This window comes from Pseudophryne corroboree, chromosome 8, assembly GCF_028390025.1.
Source record: "Pseudophryne corroboree isolate aPseCor3 chromosome 8, aPseCor3.hap2, whole genome shotgun sequence".
Lineage (NCBI taxonomy): Eukaryota > Metazoa > Chordata > Amphibia > Anura > Myobatrachidae > Pseudophryne > Pseudophryne corroboree.
Genome location: NC_086451.1, coordinates 289,193,016 through 289,209,068, shown reverse-complemented (window position 1 = coordinate 289,209,068; position 16,053 = coordinate 289,193,016).

Below are 16,053 nucleotides of genomic sequence, written 5' to 3'. Positions count from 1 at the left end.
CATCTCCTCAATGTATGGCGCCCAAGATGGCTGCCTCACCTTTTGTATGCTCCTGATCATCTCCATAAAACAGCTTAAATTCACCACAACTGACCTATGAATCATCATAAATATCCAAGGACTTACCTTGAACTTGTACTACTCTATGCGGACATTTCATCAAAACCAACGGATTGCATTCCTGCGCTGAGATACAGACTGGATTGAATCCTGGACTGAATCCTCTGCATATCTCCACTGAGAAATCCTTCAGTTTAGCAGCTGCTGTACTCTGCATTGGACATTACCCAGATAAAGTACTGTGGATTACAACCTATCTTTGGCTACATCCAGCCCCTCACTTAGACATCATCCACCTCTGTTCTCTGAGCAACAAATAACTGACTTATTGCATTAATCTACTAATATCAGTATATTCAGGCTCTGAATTGCTGAAGGCTCACTGTTTAAAATCAGGATCCATTTCCAGGACACGTTATCACTACCCCCACAAAAAAATCTACTTCAAAGTCCTCTCACACTGAGACTTTTCACACCTACACAGTAGGAATTGGCTTCTAACACCTTTCCAAAAGGCTGCCTATCCTAGGATAATTGACTAAATCAGCAGTTATTTTATTTATTACTTGCTTCAAAAATACACAATAGGTTATAGCAATAACTTTGTTCATAATCCCATTATAATTTTGGATCACATACCGAATTGGGGGAAAACAAAACACAAAAAGAAAAAAAAAGAAAAGAAAAAACAAGAGCAAAAAAAAACACTGCTTTCTCTCCCTCTCTCATCATCATATGCAGCTCAAATTTATAGTAATCTGTCATTGATGACCAAATGTATACGTATTGCTCCAGCTTCATTCTTACACTCCACCCACCATGTTCTGCAGTTCCTATCACACCATCACAGGCTTCTATTCTCCAATCCCTTGGCATTTTAAAAAGAAAATACAGGCGCATTCGTGGGAAGCGAGCAGGCCGGAAATGTATTTCCCCCGGTAACCATCTAAGTCCTTTGCCCACCTGCTCACCCCCATACTCAAAGAACAATCAAATAGAAGTGATACCCAAAAGACGGCCCTGTGTTTTGAAGGACAGAACTGTCAACTCTCACTTTGTGACCCCCATACCCAGAGCTCCTGCACTTAACATAAAGAAAACTGAAGGCCCTCTGGTATGCCCAATCAGGTCAGTCCTTTGTAATGCCAGATCTATAAGAAACAAGACTGCAACAATTGCTGACCTTATTGAATCTGCAGATCTAGCCTGTATTACAGAGACCTGGCTAGATGAAAATGCAGCACCTATATTGGAGGCTGCAGTACCAACAAACTACTCTGTCATCCACAACCCAAGACTGGACCGCAGGGGTGGCGGAGTGGCTATCTGCTTCAAAAAAGAACTTAAACTTAGGGTCCACCCTATTGAAACTACTCGCTCATTTGAGTGCATTGCTGCCCGGAGTTCGACAGGATTAGGTTTCAGAGTACTTCTCATTTACCGGCCACCTGGAGATGGAAAGATATTTCTACAAGAAATTGCAGACACTGTTGCTGACCTGGTTCTGGAACATCAAAGATGGCTCATCCTCGGGGATTTCAATGCATGGGTGGATGATGAGCTCTCACGCCTTGGCCAAGACCTCCTGTGCACAATGAATGGTCTGGGCTTCACACAGGTCATTCCCTCTGCCACACATAAAAGTGGTCACACTCTCAACCTTGTCTTTCAGATTGGATTAGAAGTCACTGACCTAAAAATAAACCCAGTCATCTGGTCAGACCACTACTCCCTCTGGTTCTCAATTGCAACCCCTCAAATAAGATCTCTGCCCGTGGAGTTGACCAGCTATCGTCCAAGGAGGGGTATGACTCCCCAGGCTCTTGCAGCAAATCTGGATCTCTCTGCTATACTGGGTGCCTGTGAAGATCCCTGTTCCCTAGTCCGTTATTATAATAGGGATGTTATGGCTGCAATTGATATTATCGCCCCTGTGCGTTTAAGACCTCGTAAACCACAACGTCAAGCTCCATGGTTCGACAACAGTGTTAGTGAGCTCAAGAAAAGGGGGCGTAGACTGGAAAGACGATGGAGGAAGACTAACCTAGTGGATGACAAAATAAAACTAATAAAGCATAACGAAAAATATCAATCGACAATCACTCGTAAGAAAGCACAGTTCCTGTCAAATGAGATCACAGCAGCAAACAATAGGCCAGCTCAACTTTTCCGCACAGTGGAGATGCTTTGCAAGCCAGCATGCCTGCAGACTGATGAGACCCTCTCCCAGGCAAGATGCAACGAGTTTGCAAACTTCTTTGCAGATAAAATATCCACCATCCGAGCTGGAATCTCCACAGTGCCATCAAAGGAGTGCCAAACTACAAAGCCTGCCAATATAAGCTACCTGCCTTCATAGACCAGCTTTGATCCAGTGGATGTAAAGGACACTGCTGAAATTGCTCGGATTTTGCGTCCCACCACCTGTGATCTGGACCCAGCCTCAACCAAGCTTCTAATAGGTTGTATGGATATAATTGGTCCTGTCTTTACAAAAATTGTTCAATGCTCTTTGCAGACAGGCATTTTTCCTGAACCCATAAAGGAAGCAATTGTTAGACCGCTTCTTAAAAAACCTAATTTAGATCCCGACTGCATGACCAACTACAGACCGGTATCAAACCTTCCTTTCCTAGGAAAGGTTATTGAGAAAGTCGTTGCAAGTCAACTGGAAACCCGCCTGACAACCCATGATATTTATGATCCATTTCAATCAGGATTCAGGAGAAGACATAGCACTGAAACAGCCCTGGTGTGTGTGTTAAATGATCTTCTGATGGCAAAAGACAGAGGTGACTGTTCAATATTAATCCTTCTGGATCTCTCGGGCAGCATTTGATATAGTGGACCATGGGCTTCTGATTGAGCGACTGATACATTTCTGTGGTCTGGATGGCACAGTCCTAAGCTGGTTCAAATCATTTCTCACAGGCAGGTCACAGAGAGTATCATCTGGATTATACTCATCACCACCAGTGCCATTGCCATGTGGTGTCCCACAAGGTTCTATACTATCCCCCATGCTTTTTGCAGTATACATGCTCCCATTGGGTGAAATAATCAGGCGCCATGGCCTGGTCTACCACTGCTATGCAGATGATACACAACTGTACTTGTCCTTTGCTCCGGGCACTGATAACCCAATAGCAACCCTAAATGGCTGTCTAGCTGAACTACAGGAGTGGATGAGTGCCAGTTGGCTGCGACTGAACCCGGATAAAACAGAGGTCCTTATGATACGACCGCAACATCAAAGGACAAGACTGCAGCATAGCCAACCAACTGGACTTACACTCAGGGATTCAGAATTACAGACCAGTGATCGTGTGCGGAATCTTGGCGTTGTCCTGGATGGTGGCTTGACAGTTAAACATCAGATATCAGCCACAATCAAATCCTCATTCTTTCACCTGAAGAACATAGCCAGAATCAAGCACTTAATTCCCTCAGATGATCTGCCAAAAGTCATACATGCATTTGTATCATCTCGTTTAGACTACTGTAATGCCCTCTACCTTGGTCTACCAGCAAAAGAATTGCAGCGCTTACAGCTGGTGCAAAACACAGCTGCCAGGCTATTAACCAACCAGCCCCGTTCTAGCCACATAACACCCATCCTCTACTCCCTTCACTGGCTGCCTGTACGATGGCGAATCATTTTCAAGATTGGCTTACTGAGTTTCAAAGCATTACATGACCAAGGCCCAAGGTACCTGAAACAGCTTCTGACCCCATACTGCCCCACTCGATTACTGCGATCTGTAGATGAAGGACTTTTAGCAGTACCTAGAATCTACCGTAATTCATCTGGGGGTCGAGCTTTTAGTCATGCGGCTCCGACTCTATGGAACTCACTTCCCCGCACAGTGCGAGAGGCCCCAACTATAGAATCCTTCAAAAGTAGACTCAAGACTTTTCTGTTTACTCAAGCATTTCCATCATGTCCCTTTTAGTATCTTCATGCTACTGTATTTTATGAAAATGTACTTCATTATTTTCTGTACTATATTATGCTATGTATCTGTTAAGCGCCTTGAGTCCTATTGGAGAAAGAGCGCTATATAAATAAAATTATTATTATTATTATTATTATTATTAATCCCCCTATCATCATCTCTTCCATTAATTCCCCTATCATCATCTCTTCCATCAATCCCCCATATCAGCATCTCTTCCATCAACCTCACATATACTGTATCATGCTTCCATTAACACCTTTTTTGCACCCATCAATCTGCCATATCCTTTTGACTCTCAGTAATCTCCAATACCATCATATCCCCATCTATCCCCTTGTTGCCCTCCCCATAACTTACAGCCCAGTTCCCTGGATAACGTTGTCTTATACCAGTCAGTGAAGTCTTTCAGGCTTTTCTAAATCCCCACCACATTGAAGCACTATGCCCATGCATGGACTGCTGTTGCAAATGCGCATTTATCATTATCCCTGGTCTGGCAGTGATAGGCTGCTGGCAACACCAAAAAAACAAGCCAAGGAGGGAGACACTGCTAGACCTCACTGGACAGGTGGTATTATAGTAACTGTGAGATGCAGAGATAGTAACCAAAATAAACCACTAGCTACAATTTCTATTGGTAAATAATCCTCCTTAGTATCTTTAAAGTTCTGGCTTCAACTGTGCGCTAATCCTGCAATAACACAAACACTGCAATAAGCGTTCATTATCCTGTCCCGCATTTCCTACTTCCCTACTTTTAGTTTAGTTCTTGATACCGTCATTATACAGCAGAAAATAGTGCACAGGACTGGACCCGTCTATGCTTATATGTAAAAGGTGTGCATCACAATAACTCAATAAGATAAATGTTTGTTGTAAAATAATAGAAATAACAATCTGGGCAAAAAAAAAAAGGCTATAATTTGTAACAACCATATAAACCATTTTAATCAATGCTAGCACATAGTAGGTGGGTGTGGTCCTGAATCTCAAAGTTTGTTTTTAAACTAATCTATTAATGTATTCAAATGTTATGTAATATTATGAGAAATCTATTTAGTATGCCTTAAAATATGTTACATAATAAAAGGCAAGATCAGGCAACCTGCACTACCTCAATTAGATTACAACAATCCACAATTACTGCCAGCCAGTAATAAATTAAATATGTAAATAAATCTATGTGTATTTAACCTGTAAAGCATGTTGTAAGAAACATGTAACTAGTAAAAAGTGTATGTTTGAGAACATATCACACTGCATTACACCAGCTACCACAGTTGCTAAAATATTAAGACAAACAATATCTTCATAATTAATTCCCAGCTGATCAATCTGATATATGATCCAAGACTTTCATTTTTCCTCGCCTTAAAATTCAACAACTTCCTTATTCTATTATTCCCCCCACACGCACACATACACACACTCCCCAAGCAATGAGGATTGCAGAACAATAGAACACAATTACTTCCTTCCTTTGCTACTGTGTATCTGTTTGGATCCATTCCATCCCAGTCTTAAAATAAACAAACTCTGTTTCTCTGACAGTCTCTGATAGAACGAAAATCACCAAGAGGCGTTAGGAACAAGCAGCTTTTGCAGTTTCCAACAGTAGCCTTATTGTTAATGATGAAACACTCTTAGAATTCAGACATAGCTATGTCAATGCTATTCTGTCATTGTGAGGTCCAGAAATTACATAATACATTGAGTCTTATAGAACAATTACTGTTTCTACAGAAAACTGTAACAAAAAATATATGTATTCTTTATTGTGGTTCTACTCCAGTAAAATACCACTAAACCTAAAATACGGGTCACTTGGTATAAAATTTAAGTGAGGAAGTAGTCTGTGACAGATTAAGAAAAAATTAAGATTATTAAGATTAATAAATCACCTGGTCCGACGGAATTCAACCAACGGTTCTCATGGAGCTACACTCCGAACTAGCAAGACCCCTATATTTGATTTTCAATAACTCACTTGCATTAGGCATGGTCCCCAGAGACTGGCGTATAGCGAAAGTAGTGACAATATTTAAAAAGGGAAGTAAATATGAACCAGGTATTTATAGACCAGTAAGTCTTACATTTATAGTGGGGAAAGTACTGGAAGGTATTTTAAGGGATATAATACAGGAGTTCCTTGAAGCCGATAAGGTTATTATTAGGAACCAACATGGATTTGTGAAGGATAGATCATGTCAAACCAACTTAATAGGCTTTTACGAAACAGTTAGTGCGAACCTAGACCAGATGAAGGAGGTGGAAGTAATCTTTTTAGACTTTGCTAAAGCTTTCGATACAGTACCTCACATGAGACTTATCTATAAATTAAGAGAACTGGGGCTAGGAAGCACAATATGCACTTGGGTTTGAAATTGGTTGGATAATAGGGAGCAGCGAGTGGTGGTAAATGGTACTTTTTCGAGATGGACTGAAGTAATAAGTGCGTGCCACAGGGGTCTGTACTTGGACCACTATTGTTCAACATTTTCAGAAATGATCTAGAAGTAGATCTAGAGAGCATGGTGTCAATTTTTGCAGACGATACCAAACTGTGTAAGGTTATAAATTCATAGGGGGATGCTGAGTCTCTTCAGAATTACTTATTTAAACTGGAAGCATGGACTGCAAAATGGAGAATGAGGTTCAATATAGACAAATGTAAGTTAATACGCTTTGGTAGCAAGAACAATAATACTACCTACAGACTAAATAGGGAAAAACTAGGGGATTCTGTACTGGAAAAAGATCTAGGTGTTCACATTCATAACAAACTGATCAGTAGTACCCAAAGTAGGAATGCAACAAAAAAGGCAAACAAGGTATTAGGATGAATAAAGCTGGGAATTGATGCAAGGGATGAGAGTGTTATACTCCCATTATATAAATCACTAGTAAGGCCACATCTTGAATACTGTGCACAATTCTGGGCACTATACTACAAAACTTTCCTGGAACTAAAAAAGATTCAGAGACGAGCGACCAAATTGATTAAGGGGATGGAGACACTCGAATACGAGGAAAGGCTTGTTAGGCTAGGCATGTTTACACTGGATAAAAGGAGATTAAGAGGGGACATGATTAACGTGTACAAATATATAAGGGGACAATACACAGAGCTAGTGGGGAATTTGTTTTTGGTAAGATCAACACAAAGGACACATGGACACCCTCTTAGGTTAGCGGAGAGGAGACGAAAAGGTTTCTTCACAGTAAGGACAATACATATTTGGAATTCCCTGCCTGAGAGAGTAGTATAGGCAGACTCCGTCATTGCTTTTAAGAATGGGCTGGATAAATTCCTACTGGATAAAGATATACAGGGTTATGGTGGGTAAATCATGCACAACAGTATTAAAAAAAAAAGAAATAGACATAACATTTAAACATTCACTACAGTTGAAATAAGTATTAAAAATGTGAAAGTATAGGAGATCACTAACAGGTTGAACTCAATGGGCAAATTGTCTTTTTTCAACTTCAGAAACTATGTTACTATGTTATTATGTTAAATATAACATTCATAGATACATGGATATATGTAGGCCGATATTAAGGTTTGTGGGGGCCCCAGGGCAATTAACTTGTGGGGGCCCCTAACAATAAAGTTGTCGCTATGATATACTGGTGATGCTATTACAAAGTCGAATATGCTGGTATGTGGCATCCAAGGAATATATTAGCCGCCTTCTGCTAATTCTGCTTGGTACTCCCACATTGGTTGCACTTAACTTTGCACCTACGCATTCTGCTCGCTCACTTGTATTCAATATATACTACAATGATCTGTAATGCTTTTTCCCCGGGACCAGCTGCTGCCAGTGTTACCCCTTCCCCTTATCATGCTACCCTTACTTTTGACGGGAAGGTCCCCTCTTTCTGGAACTGACCCATCGTCCCACCCGTGGGCCGCATTGTCTCGCGGTTGTGGGAAGGGGGTGAGTTGGGGGGAGCACACACTGCTTATCTGCAGAACAACGGGTAAGCAGCAGGTAAATAGAGACCTTCAGTGCTTGCAGGGTCCTGCTTCCAGGATCAACTAAGTTGGGAGTAATGCATTGTCCCTTCCCTTCTATGTCCTTGTCTCTTGTGTTGTCTCCTTTTTGAGTTACCTGTGATTCATTTCCCTGGAGAGCCCTTCCCCTCATTTTCTCTTTGTATCTATACTTAAAACTGATAGTTTAAATTTTACATAATATTCCAAAATATACCTCTAATAGTAAATGTTCTTTCTTATTCCATTCATCGTTCACCGTTGTCGCTACATGTGACCCTGGAAGAATGCTTCTGGCATATTCTACTCTCTGCTGAGGAGGCATCAAACTATTGACGTGTTGTTTCTTCCTTATGTACAATGCACTTCACTACTGGTATCTCTGCACTATTTTTATGGCTGTTTAAATAAATAAAAATTGTAAAAAAAAAAAAGGAAGTGCTCCTAGTACCATGGTGGTCATTGCGAGTTGTTCGCTCGTTGCCGATTTTCGCTATGCTGCGATTTGTTGCTAAATGCGCATGCGCATGGTACGCAGAGGGCATGCGCTTAGTTATTTAACTAAAAACTTTGCAGTTTTGCTGTTGTCTGTGCGGCGCTTATCAGTCTCTCTGCTGATCGGTGAATGATTGACAGGAAGTGGGTGTTTCTGGGTGGTAACTGAGCATTTTCCAGGAGTGTGCTAAAAAACGCAGGCGTGTCAGCGAAAAACGCGGGAGTGTCTGGAGAAACGGGGGAGTGGCTGGCCGAACGCAGGGCGTGTTTGTGACGTCAAACCAGGAACTAAACGGACCGAGCTGATCGCAATCTAGGAGTAGGTCTGGAGCTACTCAGAAACTGCAAGAAAATATTTAGTAGCATATCTGCTAATCTTTCGTTCGCTATTCTGCTAAGCTGAGATACACTCCCAGAGGGCGGCGGCCTAGCGTTTGCAATGCTGCTAAAAGCAGCTAGCGAGCGAACAACTCGGAATGACCACCTATGTGTTCAACACTCTGTAGTACTCACAGTTCACATTATGCCACAGTGGCCCCCATCGCTGGTGATATTATTATTATTATTATTATTATTATTATTATTATTATTATCCTTTATTTATATGGCGCCACAAGGGTTCCGCAGCGCCCAATTACAGAGTACATAAACAAATAATCAACCAGGAAAACAGCAACTTACAGTTGACTACAATATAGGACAAGTACAGGGTAAATAAACATAGCTACATCAGCAGATGACACTGGAATAAGTATCAGGTGGCAGAAGACTGCTGGATTTGGTGCAGCTGAAGATTATTAAAGTAAGAAAAGGGTAAGCACATGAGGGAAGAGGGCCCTGCTCGTGAGAGCTTACATTCTAAAGGGGAGGGGTAGACAGACAGGGGTGAGACAGATGGGGTACATAGAGAGTGTGGAACAGAGGTTTAGGATGAGATTTGGCTGGGTTTGGTGAAGAAGTGGGTCTTGAGAGCCCGTTTGAAGTTTTGTAGAGAGGTGGAGCTGGATATAGGTGGATATAGCTATGTGTACGGCCCTCTAGGTGTGGGAGGAGCCCTGCCTGCCCTGTTGCTAATACCACACTGTGTATATATATATATATATATATATATATACTGGATCAATGGTGTTACATATGCTGTTTGTAATAAAATATCTCCCACCTTGATCGCAGCTTTATCTATAATATTTTCAGGCCTGATAATCACATACATTACATACACATTTGCAAATTTTATTAGTATTTCTTTTATATAGAAATTACAGAGATATGGAACCCGATGGGGAAATACATTAGCACAGGATTAGCACACTATAATTAATTGCAGTAAGTGGTCTCGTACCACATAGGCAATAAAACATGTTTATCTGTATTACTCTTGAAGTCTCTGCAGTTAATGCGGGCAGACTTTTGTCATGTATTGGTCCCTTGGGCAGCAGTATCCATAGACCTGGTGTGTAAATAAATGATTCAGTACAAGAATTACAAGCCGTTTATCCTGGTGTACAGGACAGAGAAAGCACCAGAGATCTGAATGACCTAAATATTCCCTTTACCGGTTTACCATCATCAATTCATTTCCATAATGATTTAAGTCATTTTACTCTTACTTCTTTATTGCTTGTTTTATATATTATGTATTTTATATGTGAATTGTTTAATATATTTAAATATTTATTAGAAATATTTATATGACTTTGCATTATTATTATTTCGCGTTGTGTGACAATGTGGTCGATTTCTAAACCTTGGAGAGAGACTAAGTGGACGGAGGTAAAGGGCCTCATTCAGAAATGTACGTTAATCCATCGATAAACGCACATCTCCGATGTTTTCGTTCTGCACATGCAGAGGCATTTGGGGGGTGGCCAGCATTTCCAGAAATGGGGGTGTGTCACCCCTGTTTCCTGGGAGGGGAGAGCCAGGGGTCTGTGTGTTATCACACAGACTTTCTGGTCTTGCAGCCCCCACTTCCATCGGTCAGCTGAGTAAGCTGGAGCTTATTTAGCTGGCCTTTTGCTTAGAACATCATGACCGATGGCTGCAATGTTGGAACCCAGCCGGAATTGCAGGTACATGCAGGTGGCATCTCTTCTACTAAGATGTCTTCTGCATGCAGCTCCTGGAGATCGACTATGTTGCTTGCATGCAGCATTGCATTTTCATCCATCTCTGAATCAGGCCCATAGTACCAACCAATCAGCTCCTGTTATTTTTTTAAACACAGCCTGCAACATGACAGTTAGGAGCTGACTGGCTGGTACATTGGCCCCATTTATCAAGCCTTGGAGAGTGATAAATAGCACAGTGATAAAGTGCCAAACCAATCAGCTCCTAACTGCCGTGTCTGAAAAAACACGTACCAAAACCAATCAGCTTCAAACAGGCTGTGTTTGAAAAATGACAGTAAGGAGCTGATTGGCTGGTACATTATCATCGTGCTATTTATTACTCTCCAAGGCTTTATAAATCTGGGCCTTTATCTCCATCCACTTTATCTCTCTACAAAGCTTAGTACATAGACTCCTACTGTACATATTTATATTTGTGCTATTATTTAACATTGTTTTACGCTTTTGCATAATTATTTTAATAATTACTAATAATGCAAAGATAAATTTATTAATGTCTTTATATATTTATTTATGTTTAATATATTTATGTATAAGTCACATACAGTAATTCTTTGCCACAATATTATTATAATGATGGCCAAGAGGTGGACACTTCAGTAGAACCACATGTGTCCTTCCAAGCTTTCAACTACGCAGGGCCGTCTTAACAGCAGTGTGGGCCCCTGGGCACAGCAATACACTGGGGCCCCTACCCATCCTCCATGGGTGGGGGTGCTAACAACGGCAGCTTTTATATCCCATGGGCGGTAGGGGGTGTTCTAGCTTCCGCTCAGCATGTAGGACCTGGAGCAGTAATTTCTGCTAACTACTCCTTTACTGCACAGATGGGGCGGAAGGGAGAACACTAAACTGTAGAATGTGGCATTGGGCTGAATGAAGGGGCCCCGGTACATGACTTCCAGGGTGGTATGGGGTGTTTAATATGTAAGGGAGGGGTCGATAGTGGAGTGGGCTTCATTTTCATCATTTTCTGGTGGGAGGGCAGCTTGCTTGACTGCAGATATGTCAAGTTCCTGGAAAAATATTTCTTAGCTTTGCATGGGATAAAAAAATTAGAGTGTCTCACCTGTCAGGAGGTTCTGGGGAATTGGGGATCAGAGTTCAGAAGCCAGAACAATCCACCAACAAATATACAAAACTGCATATTAGGCGTGTGGAGCTTGAGCAGGGACCAGCTGCTTGAAGGCTGATATCTCTGGTTCTGAGCATAGTAGAGACAAGCTTCTAGTGTCCACCGAAAGGGAAGAGTCACAGCTTTTGAAATGTACCATCGGAAAAACTCTAAGTCATACAGAGCCTGAGATATCTTGATGGTAATAGCAATTAACAGGCTTGGATGGGGACCACTGCTTTGAACTCGGATATCTCTGGTTCCCTAGGGCCGATTTTCAAAAATCTGGTACCCCTGGAAAGAGGGGACCCTCAGCTATAAGCTTAGGGCCCTTATACTCCTGGGGCCCTTGGGCAAGAGCCCATTGAGCCCATACGAAAAGACGGCCCTGCAACTACGGCCCCCAGCTCATTCCTGGTTTATGCCCTTTTTGTTCTTTTTATGCTTTATACACTATTGTCTCACCTCTTATTCTTTCCGTACCACCAGCCCCAGCTCTTATTCAATTAGTAAATAAGAGCTTGGGAAGCTGCGCTAACATAAACTAGGCATAAGGCATGCACATCCCGTAACCACCTACACACAAGGCATGGATGTCACACAATGCCAGCAGCACATCTCAGATTAGAGAGGGAGAGACGTGCAATCTGCAACACATGCGGCGGGATGTACTGGAGTCCGAGATGCAGGATGCCGGTCGGTCTCAGAAGCTGTTTTTATAGGGGCAGACACTTGCAACATGCAAGGCAAAACCATGCCTTGTAAGTTATTGCCCCTTTAAAGAAAAATGGTTGAGACTGGCCAGCATCCCGCACCTCCGGCGATTTCAGACTGCATTAGATCCCTCCGATGATCTCTCTCCTTCCTACAAGGGGGAAGATCTGTGTCGCTGCATGATTCCCGTTTTCCTCAATAATGCAAGATAAGGAATTTTTATATCACACTATTTAGCATCAGCATGTTGCTGCAGTTTTGTTGTCTCCTTTTGTCTATTATTAAAAAGTGCAACATAAAATTACAATAACTTTTTACCAACGAGGTAATTCATTTGCAAAACATTGTTGCTGATAGTCCTGCAGCAAAGCTATGGTATTTGAGGGACTGGCTCTGTGATCATAATGACTACATACCAGCCTTTCTGGAAACATTTTTTGCAGTTTGTGCACATACTCGCAAGTCACAATTTCCTGCCGCAATATTAGCTAACCATCTCTTAATGACTGTGCGTAGACTGATTCATACTACGAAAATAGGATTTTAATTACCTACCGGTAAATCCTTTTCTCGTAGTCCGTAGAGGATGCTGGGGTCCACATTAGTACCATGGGGTATAGAGGGGTCCACTAGGAGCCACTGGCACTTTAAGAGTTTAATAGTGTGGGCTGGCTCCTCCCTCTATGCCCCTCCTACCAGACCCAGTCTAGAAACTCTGCCCTAGGAGACGGACAACTTCGAGAGAAGGATTTTACACAGATAGTGGCGAGATTCATACCAGCTCACACAAAAAAGGCAAACCAAGCTAACTAGCTTGAAAACTCAGCAATAATAATAATAATAATAATAATAATAATAATTTTATTTATATAGCGCTCTTTCTCCAATAGGACTCAAGGCGCTTAACAGATACATAGCATAATATAGTACAGAAAATAATGAAGTACATTTTCATAAAATACAGAAGCATGAAGATACTAAAAGGGACACTATGGAAATGCTTTAGTAAACAGAAAAGTCTTGAGTCTACTTTTGAAGGATTCTATAGTTGGGGCCTCTCGCACTGTGCGGGGAAGTGAGTTCCATAGAGTCGGAGCCGCATGACTATAAGCTCGACCCCCAGATGAATTACGGTAGATTCTAGGTACTGCTAAAAGTCCTTCATCTACAGATCGCAGTAATCGAGTGGGGCAGTATGGGGTCAGAAGCTGTTTCAGGTACCTTGGGCCTTGGTCATGTAATGCTTTGAAACTCAGTAAGCCAATCTTGAAGATGATTCGCCATCTTACAGGCAGCCAGTGAAGGGAGTAGAGGATGGGTGTTATGTGGCTAGAACGGGGCTGGTTGGTTAATAGCCTGGCAGCTGTGTTTTGCACCAGCTGTAAGCGTTGCAATTCTTTTGCTGGTAGACCAAGGTAGAGGGCATTACAGTAGTCTAAACGAGATGATACAAATGCATGTATGACTTTTGGCATGTCATCTGAGGGAATTAAGTGCTTGATTCTGGCTATGTTCCTCAGGTGAAAGAATGAGGATTTGATTGTGGCTGATATCTGATGTTTAAGTGTCAAGCCACCATCCAGGACAACGCCAAGATTCCGCACACGATCACTGGTCTGTAATTCTGAATCCCCCAGTGTAAGTCCAGTTGGTTGGCTATGCTGCAGTCTTGTCCTTTGATGTTGCGGTCGTATCAAAAGGACCTCTGTTTTATCCGGGTTCAGTCGCAGCCAACTGGCGCTCATCCACTCCTGTAGTTCAGCTAGACAGCCATTTAGGGTTGCTATTGGGTTATCAGTGCCCGGAGCAAAGGACAAGTACAGTTGTGTATCATCTGCATAGCAGTGGTAGACCAGGCCATGGCGCCTGATTATTTCGCCCAATGGGAGCATGTATACTGCAAAAAGCATGGGGGATAGTATAGAACCTTGTGGGACACCACATGGCAATGGCACTGGTGGTGATGAGTATAATCCAGATGATACTCTCTGTGACCTGCCTGTGAGAAATGATTTGAACCAGCTTAGGACTGTGCCATCCAGACCACAGAAATGTATCAGTCGCTCAATCAGAAGCCCATGGTCCACGGTATCAAATGCTGCCGAGAGATCCAGAAGGATTAATATTGAACAGTCACCTCTGTCTTTTGCCATCAGAAGATCATTTAACACACACACCAGGGCTGTTTCAGTGCTATGTCTTCTCCTGAATCCTGATTGAAATGGATCATAAATATCATGGGTTGTCAGGCGGGTTTCCAGTTGATTTGCAACGACTTTCTCAATAACCTTTCCTAGGAAAGGAAGGTTCGATACCGGTCTGTAGTTGGTCATGCAGTCGGGATCTAAATTAGGTTTTTTAAGAAGCGGTCTAACAATTGCTTCCTTTAGGGGTCCAGGAAAAATGCCTGTCTGCAAAGAACCTTGAACAATTTTTGTAAAGACAGGACCAATTATATCCATACAACCTATTAGAAGCTTGGTTGAGGCTGGTTCCAGATCACAGGTGGTGGGACGCAAAATTCGAGCAATTTCAGCAGTGTCCTTTAAATCCACTGGGGCAAAGCTGGTCCATGAAGGCAGGTAGCTTATATTGGCAGGCTTTGTAGTTTGGCACTCCTTTGATGGCACTGTGGAGATTCCAGCCCGGATGGTGGATATTATATTCTTCGTTATGCTTTATTAGTTTTATTTTGTCATCCACTAGGTTAGTCTTCCTCCATCGTCTTTCCAGTCTACGCCCCCTTTTCTTGAGCTCACTAACACTGTTGTCGAACCATGGAGCTTGACGTTGTGGTTTACGAGGTCTTAAACGCACAGGGGCGATAACATCAATTGCAGCCATAACATCCCTATTATAATAACGGACTAGGGAACAGGGATCTTCACAGGCACCCAGTATAGCAGAGAGATCCAGATTTGCTGCAAGAGCCTGGGGAGTCATACCCCTCCTTGGACGATACCTGGTCAACTCCACGGGCAGAGATCTTATTTGAGGGGTTGCAACTGAGAACCAGAGGGAGTAGTGGTCTGACCAGATGACTGGGTTTATTTTTAGGTCAGTGACTTCTAATCCAATCTGAAAGACAAGGTCGAGAGTGTGACCACTTTTATGTGTGGCAGAGGGAACGACCTGTGTGAAGCCCAGACCATTCATTGTGCACAGGAGGTCTTGGCCAAGGCGTGAGAGCTCATCATCCACCCATGCATTGAAATCCCAGAGGATGAGCCATCTTTGATGTTCCAGAACCAGGCCAGCAACAGTGTCTGCAATTTCTTGTAGAAATATCTTTCCATCTCCAGGTGGCCGGTAAATGAGAAGTACTCTGAAACCTAATCCTGTCGAACTCCGGGCAGCAATGCACTCGAATGAGCGAGTAGTTTCAATAGGGTGGACCCTAAGTTTAAGTTCTTTTTTGAAGCAGATAGCCACCCCGCCACCCCTGCGGTCCAGTCTTGGGTTGTGGATGACAGAGTAGTTTGTTGGTATTGCAGCCTCCAATATAGGTGCTGCATTTTCATCTAGCCAGGTCTCTGTAATACAGGCTAGATCTGCAGATTCAATAAGGTCAGCAAT